The sequence below is a fragment of the Pagrus major genome, chromosome 5 (genome assembly GCF_040436345.1).
Source record: "Pagrus major chromosome 5, Pma_NU_1.0".
Lineage (NCBI taxonomy): Eukaryota > Metazoa > Chordata > Actinopteri > Spariformes > Sparidae > Pagrus > Pagrus major.
The window spans coordinates 4639098-4655834 of NC_133219.1; positions in this window are offsets into that span (position 1 = coordinate 4639098).

The following is a 16737-nucleotide window of genomic DNA, read 5'->3' on the forward strand; positions in this document are numbered from 1 at the left end:
TACCTGTTCTGTCCTCTGTTGCGCGTCCAAGCCTGGACGCCTGCTGCCTGATTGAGGCCGCATGTCATCAGGCCACGATGAAGGCCTCTGTCACTGCGTGGAGCCATTACGCGCCCGGCCAGGTCGCGGAGGCCTGTCCTAGTGACAGCAGCGTAGCTGCGCTGGTCTCGGTATTGTTGATTATAGTGGTGGTAGTAGGCTCGGTTACTGACCGGTGGAGGGTTGTTGACCGGGCGATCTCTGCATCTGCGGCCGTAATTGACCACGGTCCATCCAGCATCGTGTCTGCGGTCCGCCATTTCATGCGGCTCATTCACAAAACTAGCTGAAAACTCACTGTGATCTCAAAGAAGATAGTCGTGATGGTCCGTAATGAAATCAAAAGCTTCATTGCAAGCTGTTGCGACGTTTCGGTCTTGAAAAAGACCTTCTTCAGGCAAATGTGTTTTATTTTCTCTTGCTATACTGTCTCCGTAGAACGACATCCGAGTCCAGGAGCATGTGGAAGTCGTCTGGCATGAAATCTCGCGAGTCCAGCAAGACCAGCCCAAACGCAACGGGTACCCTCAGGGTCCAAACGCAATTCTGAGATTTCTGTCAGTAGGAAGCGCTATTGTGGACCCTCTGAGCTCATCAGGTTGTAATAACAGTATTCCTGTATTAAATATTGTTTGAATTGTTTAATTTGTTTGGAGATTTGAATTTTAATAAATTACTTTTGTTTCAAATATGGTCGAATTGTTGTCTGTGATCTATATTAATTGCTTTTGTCTTTGATCTGTCCTAATTGTTTTTTAACCTTTTAAGCCCGCCCACAGGCCGAAAAAACCCAACAGTAATAAACACAGTAAAAAAAAAAAGTAAGATGGGACAACGGTGTTTACTTTCAATTGTTGATCAAATTTTATACTCTAATGTTCACAAAAGGTCGGACGTGCATTTTAGTGAAAACGTTAGTATTTAGAGATGATTTTAAACCTTGTTGGTGTGAAATCTGCAACATTTAAAAAGTGTGATCCGAGGAAATAAATGCCTTGCATCATCGTAGAACACAATGTGGTGCGACCATGTTTGTAGTCCTTTGAAAGGGGAGGAGCACCTGAATTGAATGAGACCAAGCCTTCTATGGACTACAATACCCAGCAGAGATTGAAACCCCGCGTAAAGGTAACAGCGAAAATGCCTTGCAGTGCGCCATTACGAACAGTGCACGTAAGGTGGCGCTTTTCTGCTAAAAGCCCATCCTAAGCACTGCCAACCAAATGAAACACACCTCAAACCCCAAGCAAGTAACGTTATGTTGGCATGTAACAAAAACGCGAAAACAGCGCAGGTCCACTTTTCTGCCACTTCTCATTTCACCACGTCATGCTAACAGATGCTATCCAAACAAACAACATTCACCATGTCATGCTAACAGATGCTAACCGAATAAACGACATGTCATATGAAAGCAGAGGCTCTGCTGACTACAAAGATGTCTCCCCCTTCACTGTGCGACGTAAATTCGGCGAACTAGCAGCCAAAGAGTAGCGAAAATAAACTTCACAAAATCGTAAAATGCATCTTACCTTTGCTGTTTTGTGGTCAAAAGTTATAAAATATATTTTATTTTTTTATTTTATTATAAAAAAAATGTTAGTGTGTGAGTGAGTCATTTTTGGACAGGCTGTGCTCTGTACTGTACAGAATACACTGAAGAGGTTATATGTAAACACAGTTCAGTATAAAGCAGGGCAATTCAATACTATTTTTTTGTAGATGTTTCACTGCGTTTGTCTCTTTTGGTCGTGGTTTGCACACATTGGATTATGTGTGTCGTCCCAAATACTGTATACAAAAATATATACACATATATATAAAGTACATACAAGTGCAAACACAATATAGTATAGGTCAGGGCTACTCAATTATATTGAATATTTTTACACATTTCCACTACCTTTGTCTCCTTTGGTCGAATGTACATACATCATTACATATTTTGTCCCAAATACTAATTATCATTATTTTCATAGCCAACAAGAAGAGGAGAGTGAGGCTTCAGGCCCATCATCTCCTCAGCCCCCCCCCCCACTCCAGACACTCAGCCACCCGTGTCTCCATCTGAGGCGTCAACTATCCTATCAAGGTTTGTGTACTGATTATTTGTGTAGGTTTTGTCTCTTACTGCTTCAATGATACATTTATATGCTTTTCTGCTGTTAGAAATTTATGTGATTCGTCAGTCCTTTGAATATATTTCTTTCAACATCTATTGCTCTGTTTTCATACAACAGTGATCATGAAGGAGATGAGGATGTGGATTATGCCCTCCCACCACGCAGTTCCTCCAGGCGCCGATCTGCATCCTCCAGTCCCGGGTCCTCTTCCCCTGACAAGCCAACTAAGAGAGGTCGTGGTCCTGGCCGTAGAGGCCAAGCCAGCAAGCGGCCAAAACTGGCTGCTGGAGACTTTGAGCCTCAGCAGGGGAGATGGAGGACAAAGGAAGAGCCAGATGTTGAACCCCCAACACCACAGTTTGAGCCAAAACACCCACCTGGCCCCAGGATTGACACCACTGTCGACTGGTCTCTCCTCAGCCTCTTCAAGCTGTTCTTCAGCAGCAGCAGTCTGCACAGCATTATAAACAATACAAATGCTAATGCTGTGCGATGATTGGCACAAGGTTCCAAGTACAAGTGGTTTCCCCTCTCAGTTGACTCATTTTACATCTTTCTTTCCATCATCCTCTTCTTTGGCTTGGTACATGTGCACTCCAGGGCAGACTTCTGGAGGAGGGAGTGGCCGTACCAATTTGTTTTCCCCAAGAGCAGCATGTCCAGGGACCGGTTTGAGGCCATCTTTTGGTCTCTTCATCTGTCTGATGTTACAGAAGATGAAGAGAATGATCGAATGAGAGGGACACCTCAGTTCGACAGGCTATTCAAAATCAAGCCACTCTATGGCGAGATTGTGAATGCCTGTAACTCCCTTTTCCAGCCGTACCAGAACATCTCAATCGATGAAAGGATGGTAGCAAGCAAAGCCCACATTGGATTCAGGCAGTACATGAAAGATAAGCCAACAAAATTCGGCTACAAATTGTTTGTACTTGCAGACTCTAAAACTGGCTACACCGCCAATTTTTTTGTTTATCAGGGTTAAGATAAGAGTAAGGTCAAACTGAGGGGACAGAAGGATGATGGCCTCAGTGTCACATCCGTCATGGACCTGATGAGGTTTGACCTCCTTGGAAAAGGATATCATCTTTATGTTGATAACTTTTACACCAGTCCACTCCTTTTCAATAAACTTTTAAAAAATCACACGGCAGCTTGTGGCACCATTAGGACAAATAGAGAGGGATTTCCAAGGACGACAAACAACGACCTCCCAGAGAAGCCTGAGAGGGGAGACACTAGGTGGATCCATGAGGGCAACCTCCTCTTTGCATGGTGGATGGACATTAAAGTGGTCAATCTCTGCAGCACCTTTCACAAGGCGTACAGCGGAGCCACTGTACTGAGGTGGGTGAAGAGGCCAGATGGACACTGGCACAGGGCTCCTGTGGATGTGGATGTGCCTGATGCGTGCAGGGACTACAACATCAACATGGGTGGGGTGGACCTCTCAGACGCCCTCATCCACTACTACTCGGTGCATGGCAAGACAATGCGGTGGTACAAGTCGTTTTTTTATCATTTCATCGACATTGCTGTCGTCAACAGCTACATCCTGCACAAAGTTGTGGCCAGCAGTCACAACCAGACCCCCATGTCCCACAATTCAGAGAAGTTCTGATGAGGGAGATAGTTTAGCAGGCTAAAGCTTTGGTTGCTGAAGCCACCCCCCGCCCGAGCCTCACCAACACCTGCATGCCTGTGTTCAGAGGGAGCACTGGCACTCAGGACCGCAGGAAGTGTGTGGTCTGTGCAGCCAAGGAGAAGGTGAAGGCCAAGCAGATGCCAGACTACAAAATCAGGGACATGAAGACACCCATGTACTGCTCAAGGTGCAATGTGTCACTTTGCCTTGTTCCTGACAGAAACTGCTTCCTCGAGTACCATGGCATGGGACTTCAAAAATGAGCCTGCTGCTGGCAAGCCATCCCTCCCACACCCTTATAGCCCATTGTAAATAGTTGCATTTGTTGCACTTTTTTACTCTGTTTGTTGCTTGCTGTTTGTTATAATTGCTGTTACAATTGTTGTTTTCAAGAGTACATTATTTTCTCTAACTGTGATTGTTGTTTGTTATTTTGTTTACTTGCACATCGACGTTCTTGCACATTAACATTCTTGGCCATGTAAATAGTTGCATTTGTTGCACTTTCTTTTTACTCTGCTCTTGTTCTAATTGTTGTTACAGTTGTTTTATTATGTTATTGCTGCTAATATCTGTTACTGTTTTCATAAAACTACTCCATGTGGAGACAAAATGATACATTTTGTTGTTATTTTCATTGATTTTAATTATACATATATTCTGCACAATGGTACAAATTGATGAAGCACAAGGTAAATGTTATATCCAAAAGCTCCAGTAGATGGCATTACACTAGTCTAATGGACATAAGTTGTATTTTCCAGCCAGTTTCCATGGGAAGTGGAAAGTAATCCATTTGGCACAGTTTGGCACAAAGTGTGCCAAATTGTAACACTCTGCAAAATAAACCCTTTTGCCACCTGACGAGTACCGTCTCCGTTCTCTGAATTTGGGTCCGCCGAAAACCTAACATAACAATGTCCATGTTACCCAGCTCCAGCCCAGACTCACTTAGCCCACTTATATTCCCTATAGGGCCAATGTAGTCAGCCTACATGGGCTCCCCATGTGGCACCCATGTAACTAAAACCAAATGGGTCCCACATAGTGTTTCTCAGCCCCATACCATGCCCAGTTAGCCCACTTATATTCCATATGGGGCCCATTTCCGTGTTACCCATCTCCAGCCCAGACTCACCTGGCCCATGTATATTCCCTATAGGGCCAATGTAGTCAGCCCACATGGGCTCCCCATATGGCACCCATGTGGGGCCCATGTAAATGAAACCACATGGGACCTGCAAAATTTGCCCAGTTCAAGCCCATGCTCACTCAGTACCCACATAGCCCGTATTTAACCCTTGTGGGCCCCACATGGACATGCTGGCTGGGATCCTACATACAGTTTCGATATGGGTCAGACCAGTGGCAGCTGTTACCACTGGAGCAGACCTGGGATGGCTGTCCATATCCAGCTAGTAGGACCTCTTTTAGATGGTCAGAGCACCTTACTCCTACTCAGCACTGATAGCGAAGGCCTTTCAAGCATTGTTTTCTGACACCACTCTCTAATAACTAATATTGCCACTTCTCATGGAAAATATTTCTGATAAAAAGTTGCAAATGGCACTGGCGAAGAAGTAGAGGCAAAAAAATAAGTAGAGACCACATTAAATGGGTGAAATCATGGATAGTACAACTGCAGTGACAGTCTGTGAAAGGCCAAAAACAAAACAAAACAAGGACCTAATCAGATTAAAAATGGCAAACAAAAAAATTGTTCAACAAAAAAGAAGGCTTGGCAGTGGATCTATACCCTCCCTGTCAACCCTCCACAGCAACAAACAAAACAAAACAAAACATCAACAAACAAAACACAACCAAACAGCAACAAACCAAACACAACTAAACATCAACAAACCAAACACAACCAAACACAACCAAACATCAACAAACCAAACACAACCAAACATCAACAAACCAAACACAACCAAACATCCACAAACCAAACACAACCAAACATCAACAAACCAAACACAACCAAACATCAACAAACCAAACACAACCAAACATCCACAAACCAAACACAACCAAACATCCACAAACCAAACACAACCAAACATCAACAAACCAAACACAACCAAACATCAACAAACCAAACACAACCAAACATCCACAAACCAAACACAACCAAACATCAACAAACCAAACACAATCAAACATCAACAAACAAGTTTAAGTTTTGCAGCTATGCTTGCAGTGGCAATGTATACATATACTGTAAACAGGACAAATATTGTACCTTGTCTCCTTTTGGAGTTGCAGATGGTTCCATCGCATTGTCACTGCCAGACCCTGCAACTATATAGAGCATAATGTAAACATACCCACTTACATCAGGGCCTAAACTTTCACAATTTAACTTTAACAGTAAATGGTAAATACGGGCCTAGATAGTTATTTTCAAGAATCTGTGAGTAACATTTTTGTTACAGGATCTTTGACCATTAGAAAGAGAACAAGTATATCACAAGTATGATCAGAAACTTTGTTCAAAGATCACAGCTGAAGCACTCCAACAAGACTTATAGGCTTCCCCAATCACCTATCCAAAGCAGTTTGCAGAAATTTTAATTAGAGCATTAGCTGCTGCTATGGGCAATGACAAGAAGGGGCAGTCTCATACTGAGTCAATATCACCTTTGAGCCTAGTGGAGTTGCTGAACTCCTCACACAAAGCAAATTAACCATGACAAATTCTTTGTGTGAATGGCATTGTCAGAGGTCAGGGAAAATGAGGAAAGTGCAGTGTCTTCACCACTGCACTTTACTGTTGGTGTAGAGTTGAGCGTCTTGAGCAGATGTTGTTGCAGCTCTATGTTTAGAGCACGCAGTGTTCTATTTTCAGCCTCAACTGCTGCTCTTATCTTCTCCTGCTCCTCCAACCTGTAACAGAAGGAGTGTGGCATGACTAACTGACATTATAACAAACACAATTTAGTGAAATATATTAGGGGAAGTTATAGCTACATATAGCGGAGACAGGTAGCAGTGCACCTGCACACAGTTTGTCAATATTCAGAAATCATTGAAAAACCAAATCTGGATTGTATGTGGTACTTATGGAACCTAAACAAGTTCCACCCCTGGCCGATGCTATTTTAGCATACAATGTACAAAATATCACACAATGAACTGAAGAACAGTATAAACACAATAACTTTGGAACCATAATGATTCCACGGCCCAATAATCTCTTTCAGAGGCTAGAATTTTTTTCAGTGATAACCTGTCATGATACACTACATATCCATCTAGTTTTGCTATGATAGTATGACAAGCAGGTTAAATCAAACATTGGGCTCAAGATCTATTTTCATTTTAGAACACATTGACAGAAAAGCATAAATCTTGCTTAAGGCTTTTCAAAAATCCCTTACTTTTCTTTGGTTCTCCGCAGTTGCAGAGACATGTCCATATATTTTTTTGTGGTAGAAGCGTTGTTTTTCCGATTTGCCTACTCAAAAACTTTTTGTGGAACAACCCCGCCATCATCATCATCGTCATCATCATCATCGTCCTCTTCTGAGAAGAGAAGAAGACTATCTGTGGGGGCTTTCTTGCAGACGGGCCAAGAGGTTGACTTTCTTGGCTTCTTCTGCAGCTTTTTTCTGATTTGACTGGAAAAATGGATAAAAGCACAATTAGGAAAAGGCATCACAGTGTAATACAAGACTCACATACATACAAACAAACCAAACAGAGTAATGTCAAATCAATATATGGTTATTTGATAGATTAATACCATGATTGGAGCCTGATATTATCACCTGATATTGGTATGCATGTGGTCAGAAATGCAAAAAGACATTGCAGTACACAAATGGTTTATAGACTACATGTTTTGTCTATATTTGAGCCTTCTATGTATTGTATGTATGTATGTATGTATGTATGTATACTATATTGTAGCCTATATTCTCTATAGCAGAGGTTTTCATAGTGTGAGGCAGGCCTCCCCAGGCGGGCTCCAAACTGGTTCAGGGGAGGCTCAGTGAATGGAAGTGAAAAAATGTTATATTAGTTAGTACATTGGCTATCAAAAGGAGATCACATAGAATAGCCTAAATGTGTGTGATTTGGTTAAAGAGATAGTTCAGATACAGTAGTTTTGGGGAAGACAGACCTTTTTATACCAAATACTGGTGTAGTCTAAAGTTTCGTCAAACAGAAATATTAGGCTAGTGACAAGTAGCAATGTGTAGTCGCAGAAGAGCGAGGGGTTCCTAGAGACACACTGCTGCCTGTATCATTCCTATAATGTTCCTACAATATTATATGAAGGGGGGTGCTTCCACTGGGCCAGCCCACCAAGTGAAAATGAACAAATTGCCTACTGTATGTATATATACTGTAGGCTGTAGTCTGAATGAGCCAATAGGTGTCACAGTTGCGCTGTCTATTGCACAGAGAATTCAGCAATTCCTAACGTTCAGTAGTAGTTTTGAGATGTGTTCTGTGTAGGACACCTTGTTGTTCAAACTTTACTTTGCAAGGCCCCATACAGTGGTGAAGATAGTAGGGCTGTAATCTCCCAGTCGACTAGTCAATTTATTGGTCGATACGTTCTGGCTCAACCAAAATACTGATTGGTCGATTTTTTGCCGTGTTAATTTCACCAGGTGGAAAGCACTAATTGCTAATGGGGGTGTTTTCAGAGCACCCCTGTTTCACAGGTAACAATCTGTCTTCAGAACACCCCCCTTGTTTTCCTTTTTTTGGATTAGCCCAACCCACTGGAGACAGATTGAAGAAAGTACTAGAAGGCCTTGGTCTGGTGGTTTGCTGAATATTTATTTAATTTTGAGCGTTTAATTTACAGTCCTCCTCTACCATGTCAAAGACATCGGCAGTGTGGCAGCATTTTACAAAAATAGATAACGGAAAAAAAGTCAAATGCAAAGTTTGCAAGCAACAGTTTGCATATCACAGCTCGACTACAAACATGGCATATCACCTAAAAACGGTAAGCTAACTTGTCTGCGTTAGGTTGCCCCGTCTGTTTTGAGTATATGAACATATCAGAATTGCTATATTTCAATGTTTTAGTCTAATACTCGTTTTATAACTGCAGGCGCACCCGCCCGCAAAGACGGTAGCCTCCCCCAGACACACCCAGACCACGCTGGATGTTAAGCCTCCTCTATCATCCAAACGCAAAAATAATATCACGGAAGGAATTGTCGACTTTACTGCTCAGGATATGAGGCCCATTGGTGTCGTGGAGGGCCAAGGTTTTAAGAACTTGTTAAAAGTTTTGGAACGTGGATATACAGTGCCAGCACGCCACACAATCATGCATGCACTAACCGCAAAATATGAGGGACTCAAAGAGAAAGTTTCAGAGTTAATACAACACAGCGAGGCACTGAGCTTGACCACAGATATGCGGACATCTCTTAGAATGGAGTCCTATATGACAGTTAGTCCAAGTTACGTTCCGCACGAGCGAATACAACGGTTGGTAGCACGTGAGGTTAGAGTTGCACTGCTACCATGGTTACAGACTTATCAATTGTAGTGTCTTAGATCCCACTATAAAATGATAAAGTGGTGCTTTACAGACACAGTCTCAGGGCAACATAACCTTATTGCAAAGCCTATTAAATATTGGAGAGGCCTTTTTTTTCTGGGTTCCTGGCTCGTTGCACTGTGCCCCTCTGTGAGGGTGGGGGCGGGGTCGAGAGGCAAGCTGCCTGAATCTGACCGGACCGTGACCCAAGACCAAGAGAGGTTTATCAGTACCGTAGCGGAACCACAATGTCCAAAAGGCTAAAACCATCCGGGGACCTTCCCAGGGAAGGAGAAGAAGGAAAGCAGAGGAAGCAAAACATGAAAAAGAAAGAGGTACAGTAACGTCAATGTGATGAAGTGAATGAAATGAATAGTTTAATGATCGTAGTTACGTTGTTGGAGCAGAGTGTTAGCTTGCTAGCTTACTTCGGACGATAGTAGCATTGTTTAATAATCAGTAAATAGCTGAGTCGATGTAAGTTAATGTTACTCCACCTTAAATTCATCAGGGACATTTGGAAAGTTAACGTCAGGCCTGTTCAGGCCTGTATATGTGTGTGTGTATATGTATATATATGTATGTGTGTGTATATATATATATATATATATGTATATATATATATACAGTCGTCCTCAAAATTATTCATACCCTTGCTAATTTTTGTGATTTTCTATTTTTGTGATGAAATGACTGCATTTTTTCAAGTTTGTTTATGAGTTATATGTGACCAACAAGTGAAAGAATGACAACAATACACAATACAAGAAATTCTTCATTTCAGGGGTATTTTATTCAAGGATTCCCAAAAAATGCCATGTTCAAAATTATTCATACCCTAGTCCAATGTCTTTCTTATATAGTCAATAGCATAGCCTTTGTTTTTTATGACTGCTTTGAGACGATTCTTGTATGTGTCCACAAGCTTCCTGCATGTCTCCTGTGGGATGTTTGCCCATTCCTCCTTTGCGAAAGCCTCAAGCTGGGTCAGGTTGGTCGGTTTCCTAGCCATCACTCTGGTCTTCAAGTGATGCCACAAGTTCTCGATGGGATTCAGGTCAGGACTCTGACTTGGCCATTCTAGGGCGTTGACATCATTGTCCTTGAACCATTTCTTCACTACCTTGGCAGTGTGTTTGGGATCATTGTCTTGCTGGTACGTCCAGTTGTGGCCAAGCTGTAGTTTCTCAGCAGATTCCTTCACATTTTCATCAAGGATCCTGATGTAATCTTCCTTTTTCATTATTCCTTGGACCTTGACTAGGTTCCCTGTGCCACTGGAAGAGAAGCATCCCCATAGCATTATGCTTCCACCACCGTACTTGACTGTGGGCACAGTGTTCTTTGGTTTATATGCTTCGCCTTTCTTCCTCCAGACATATTGAGCATCCATATGGCCAAATAACTCCAACTTGGTCTCATCAGACCACAGGATGGTTGACCAAAAGCTGGGATCTTGCTTCAAATGACCTCTAGCAAAGGCCAGGCGAGCCTGCACATGTTTCCTCCTGAGCAGCGGCGTCTTCCGAGGCCTATGTCCATGGAGACCTCCTCTGTGCAAGACTCGCTCAATGGTGGACCGTGAGACCTTTGTCCCTGCCTGGTCAAGCGTTTCAATTAGGGCCTTGGTTGTGGTCTGGGGGTTGTTGTTGACCTCTCGGCATATTTTCCTGGCAAGTTTGGGGGACACCTTACGCTTCTTGCCACGCCCGCTGAGGTTTTTAACAGTATTGAATTTCTTGTACTTGTTAATTATGCTCTGGACGGTTGCCACAGGGACATCATACTGCTTTGAAATGGCCTTGTAACCCTTTCCTTCACTGTGGGCACGCACAAGACGTTGACGTAGGTCTTCACTGAGCTCCTTCTTCTTGACCATGATGACCAGAAATTGAGAATGACCAGAACACTTTTCCTCTATTTATACTCTTCTGGAAAGATGCTATTTTTTTAAAATCAGTGTTTAACATTTGTTCAACAATGTTAATGGTATTTATTCCATTGTAACATTTTGAAATGACCACAGGACAAAGATTTTTGTTGAGATATTGTCAGGGGTATGAATAATTTTGAACATGGCATTTTTTGGGAATCCATGAATAAAATACCCCTGAAATGACGAATTTCTTGAATTGTGTATTGTTGTCATTCTTTCACTTGTTGGTCACGTATACCTCATAAACAAACTTGAAAAAATGCAGTCATTTCATCACAAAAATAGAAAATCACAAAAATTAGCAAGGGTATGAATAATTTTGAGGACGACTGTATATATATATATATATATATATATATATGTATATATATATGTATATATATATATATATATATATATATATATATATATATATATATATATATATAGATATGTATATCTATATATATATATATATATATATATATATATATATCACTGCACTGCACTTTACTGCTTTTTGCACTCTGGTTAGACTGAATTGCATTGCAATGACGATAAAGTTGAATGAATCTCATCGTATTTTCATTATTAGTCTATATTAGTCTTATGTATAGCACACACCAAGCATCTGTTTTTTATTAAACTGTAACATCCAGTGGTCACATATACTTCTCTTCTCTCTTCAGATGCACTTTTAAAATATTTCACCACCACCCCCAGTGAGCATCAGGTGCTCCTGTCCTCTACCTCAGCACACCAGAGTGACACAGCATCAGGACTAAAGGCTGCACCAATAGACCTGCTGACTGGCCATCTCTTCTAACTGACAAAGTAAGAAAGGAGTTAGTTCACAGAGGACCATTTCAAATAAAAAACAGTTACACATTTCCCAAAAACAAAGATGGGAGAAAGTGTCCACATGACTTTTTTACCAGAGTCAGTGGGGAAAAATCAAAAGAAGCTGGCTGATGTACTCAAAAAAGAATGATAGCTTGCACTGCTTCTGCTGCAAAAGGTTTCCTCCCAAAGAATACAGACTGTTTTTATTTTGTATGTAAATAGAATATTCTTTAATATGTTTGTGCAATACCTTATTTATATTGTATTTTTAATTTATCACTTGTTTCTTTTTTCAGTTTTTATTTGGTGTGATATTTTTGACTTAAAAGAAATAAAATCGAATAGAATACATACATGTAGTTTCTGTGTGAGTGTATGAAAATGAATTATAAAATTGACTGCGATGCAAGGGGGCGCCAGTCAAAACCTTGCCTAGGGCACCAAATTGGTCAGGGCCGGCACTGCACAGTCTTTTATCATTTCAAGGTAGTTAAGGGGTATAAAATGAAGTACTAATACAACAGTCCTGTAATAAATCATCCCTTCATGAAGATTATACTTTATTGTTGAAACTGCTTTTGGGAGGTGTTGATTAAACTTAAACATGACAGAAACACCAGTTCCAAAATTATCATGAAGTTATCAACACCTAGTATTATAACTTTGGTTCAAGCTGCGCAAATGTTGAGGTGAGGGCAGGGCACAACCAGCTGTGTAACACTGATCAGTCATTTCTGGGTTCACTGTCATTGTATGTAGACACATGTTCTCATGAAGGTGTGTTCTTTGTCATTTTGTAGCTCATATCTTCATATGGTCACTCTCTCCCTACATCTGAGCTGCAACTAAGTGACATGGCTCAGCAGTTTGGTTGTGATTCATCATCTGAAGGCAGTGTTTCTGGAGTCGATTCAGAAATTGAAGATCTTCCAGAAGATGATCCATTCAGACAGACACAGATTGACACATTGACACTAGAGCCCGACCGATATATCGGCTGGCCGATATTATCGGCCGATATTAGGCATTTCCCAAACTATCGATATCGGCATTTATAATGGCCGATAAATGAATATTTAAAAAATAAAATAAAAACGGATGAAACACCCTTCAACCATGTTATGAGTGTTGGCGTTGCATAGTTTGTCCACCAGAGGACACTCTACAACGTCCCTGTTGGCAACACTCATGTTTAGAACGCCACAAACCCTACAACCAGCTGATCCAGCCAGAGTCGGGCAGAGCGAACCAGTTATCCACGACTGAGATCATCGGTGAAGTGTGTTCATTGTAAGTTGGCAATTGTCAGGAGAAATACATTGCTTGATTAACAATTAAAAGAACATCCCCATCAGTTCTCAGTCCATGTCCAGTTTTGCTGCTGTTACGTGTAAGCCGAGAGTGAAACTGACTTAGCTAGTATTTTTGATGTTCCTCTGTTCTGTTGTGACAATAAAACAAACAAGTTTATTTTTAAACTGCATTATCATATTATTTCAGTGAGGACTCATAAATAACTACAAATAACTAATGTTACGGAAATCTGTTTATGTTTTGTTACTAGTTTCTGGATTTATTTTTTTATATATATATATCGGCTGATATATCGGAATATCGGATTTTTAAATCACCAAATATTTGTATCAGTATCTGCCTTAAAAATCCTTTATCGGTCGGGCTCTAATTGACACAGACATGGATTCAGTACTAATGTCAGCAGGTACAATGACAAAATCTGAGTTACTGCTCATGTTAATAAGTCCATGCAGCAAGGCATAATATAACAGGAACACAACTTGATAATTTGTTAAACCTCATAAATACTCTATTTGGCAAAGAGGTGTTACCAAGATCAAAATATTTGTTCAACAAGGTCTTTAAAAACAACTCAGACATAGTGGAGTTCCACTTCTACTGCAAAACCTGTAAAATATATATTGGCACATACATACGTACCAATTGCCCCTCAAATTCAGGCACTGCTTGAAAATTCTCAGAAACAAAACAGCATGTGCTACAGACACCAAAGGCCACAGAATGAACATGTCATCTGAAAAATGAAATGAAGTGAAAATTATCAAAACTTGTCAAAGCCAGGTGGAATTCTGTCAGATCCAAACAATTTGTCATTTAATTTCAATTCTGATGGCTCACCTGTGTACAAGTCTTCCAGATTTTCAATATGGCCCATACAGCTGCATTTAAACAAGCTCCCTCCCAAAATGAGATTCCAGAATGTAGTGCTTGCAGGTCTTTGGTTTGGTGGTCAAGAGCCAGTCATGTCCATTTTTCTTAGACCCTTTGTTGATCATGCCAAAACACTGGCATCCAAAGGTGTACCTTGGAGAAAAAATGGAACCTGTGTGAACAGCAAAATTGTTGGTCTATGTTGTTGTGTAGATTCAAAGGCAAGGCCAGCCATGCAAAACACCAAACAGTTTAATGGGTATTTAGGTTGTGGCTTCTGTTTACATCCTGGTACTCTAGTAGAGAAACAGGTGAAGTACACTGTGACTGCTACAGAATATCCTGACAGAGAGGCGAAGAAAATGCTGGCTATGATATGGAGCGAGCAGTAGCACAAAACAGAAGTGTCAGAGGAGTGAAAGGTCCGTCACCACTCATAAACATGCCTTATTTTGATATAGTGTGGGGCTTTGTTCCAGACTATATGCATGCTGTCTTACTTGGTGTCATTAGACAGCTCACAGATCTTCTTTTGAACAATAGTGATCAACCCTACTACACTGGGAGTCCCAACACTATGAGGGTGCTAGAAAACAGGATCAAGGACATAAAGCCACCACACCTGATAACACGACTACCCAGACCCCTTGCAGACTTCAAGTACTGGAAAGCCTCAGAGTGGCGAGCATGGCTCCTTTACAGCTTGCCAGTCCTGAATGGTGTACTTCAGCCACAGTATGTGAAGCACCTAGGCCTTCTGGTGTCAGCAGTATTTCTACTTTTGAAAAGAGAACGTCACCTTCCAAGACATCAACAAAGCAGATAGCATGCTGTTCGAGTTTGTGGCAAGGTTTCAGTTGCTGTATGGTGAAGCATCTATGACATTTAATGTACACCTGCTAACTCACTCACGCAAAGTCAGTGAAATTATGGGGGCCACTCTGGGCACACTCAGCATTTGTGTTTGAAAATGCAAATGGTGGTCTTTTGAAACTGGTTCATGGAACAAAGTGTGTAGCTCTGCAGGTTGTGGACAAATTCCTGTTACACAGAGCAATACCAATCTTTACCACAAGATATGGAGTTAGTGAGCAAGTTAAGCAGTTCTGTTCTGAATTGACAAATGAGTAAAGAGTTTCACAAAATGTCAAGACACAACTGTTCTGGATAATGGCAGGGTGACAGAGACTACTGATGATGAAAAAAGAGACTTAATTTCTGCACAAAAACATGCACCAAATGAAATAGTAGTGCACAGGAGAATGGTGCATAAGGGACTGGTTTATACCAGCAAAAGATATAGACTCAGTAAGAGATGCAGGGAGTGTTTTGCAAAGCTGAGTGATGGTGTTTATGGGGAAATTCAGAATATGATATCCTTTCCTTCAGAAAGGGTTACAGAAATTGCTGTACTTTTCAAAAAGCTTCATACACATGCCTTCTTTCCTTTATCACAAGGTTATGGGTTTGTGTCACATATCAGACTTGTAAGTGGAAGCCTTTCTTCTCCAGTGTGTCTGATTTCAGTAGACAGGTTAGAGCAGAAATGCATTGTTTTGAAAACAGGTGATCAGACGTACATTTGTGACTTTCCAAATGCACATGAGAGAGACTAGTCTTGATCATAGATGGTCATGCTGTAGCTCGCATTTAGCTGTAGTGATGATAATAAACACCAGGTAAAACTATGATCAGCTGCAGTTTTTAACACTTTCTCTTAAACATTAGGGATGTTAGGTTTAATTTTGAGAAAACGCCATGCTGGTGTCAAATCTTTTTGTAAACACCAGATATATGGCAACAACCGATGAACAGACCATCTTATGGTCTATATGTGTGTATATCAAAGTACGTCCACTAAAAGTGCTTGTTTTTGCCACTGGGTTATTCTAAGCACCTGACACTTTACGGAAGACCTTTTTGTTAAAGAGTAAGATCCTCTTTGTTTGACCAGAAACAGCCGTTATTATTGCTCCTTTGAAAGCCACCAGACTCCATTGACAAAAACAGTAATTTTACTGGGATTATTGTGACCAACGTTCTGTGATTCGGACTGAAAGCTTGTGTTTATATGATTGTGGCATTTAACAGAATTGTTTCGGCTGTTAATTTGACTAAGAAGTAGTAGTAGGTATAGCTCCAGAGTTATGAGTAGAAACTTGTGGAAAGAAGCGGACTCGCTGCTCACACACACTCCCAGCTGGAGCAGCAGCATGGGAGTGTAATTTGTTCCACTCTTTTATTGGCTCTATTGCACCTGTGTCAGTCAGGGACATATTAAACAGCCTGTACACACCCACACCTGGGAGCTCTGAGATGAAGTTTACTCAGCCAAAACAATTTAAGTCACATGTGTGGGTTTGCCATGGGTGTGCAGGACCTTGCATGAAGACAATGAAATGCTGTTAAAAGCTCAGGAAAGCTAGTACTGAAGCTAATACTGATCCCTAAGGTCAAAGGTGAACTTTAATGT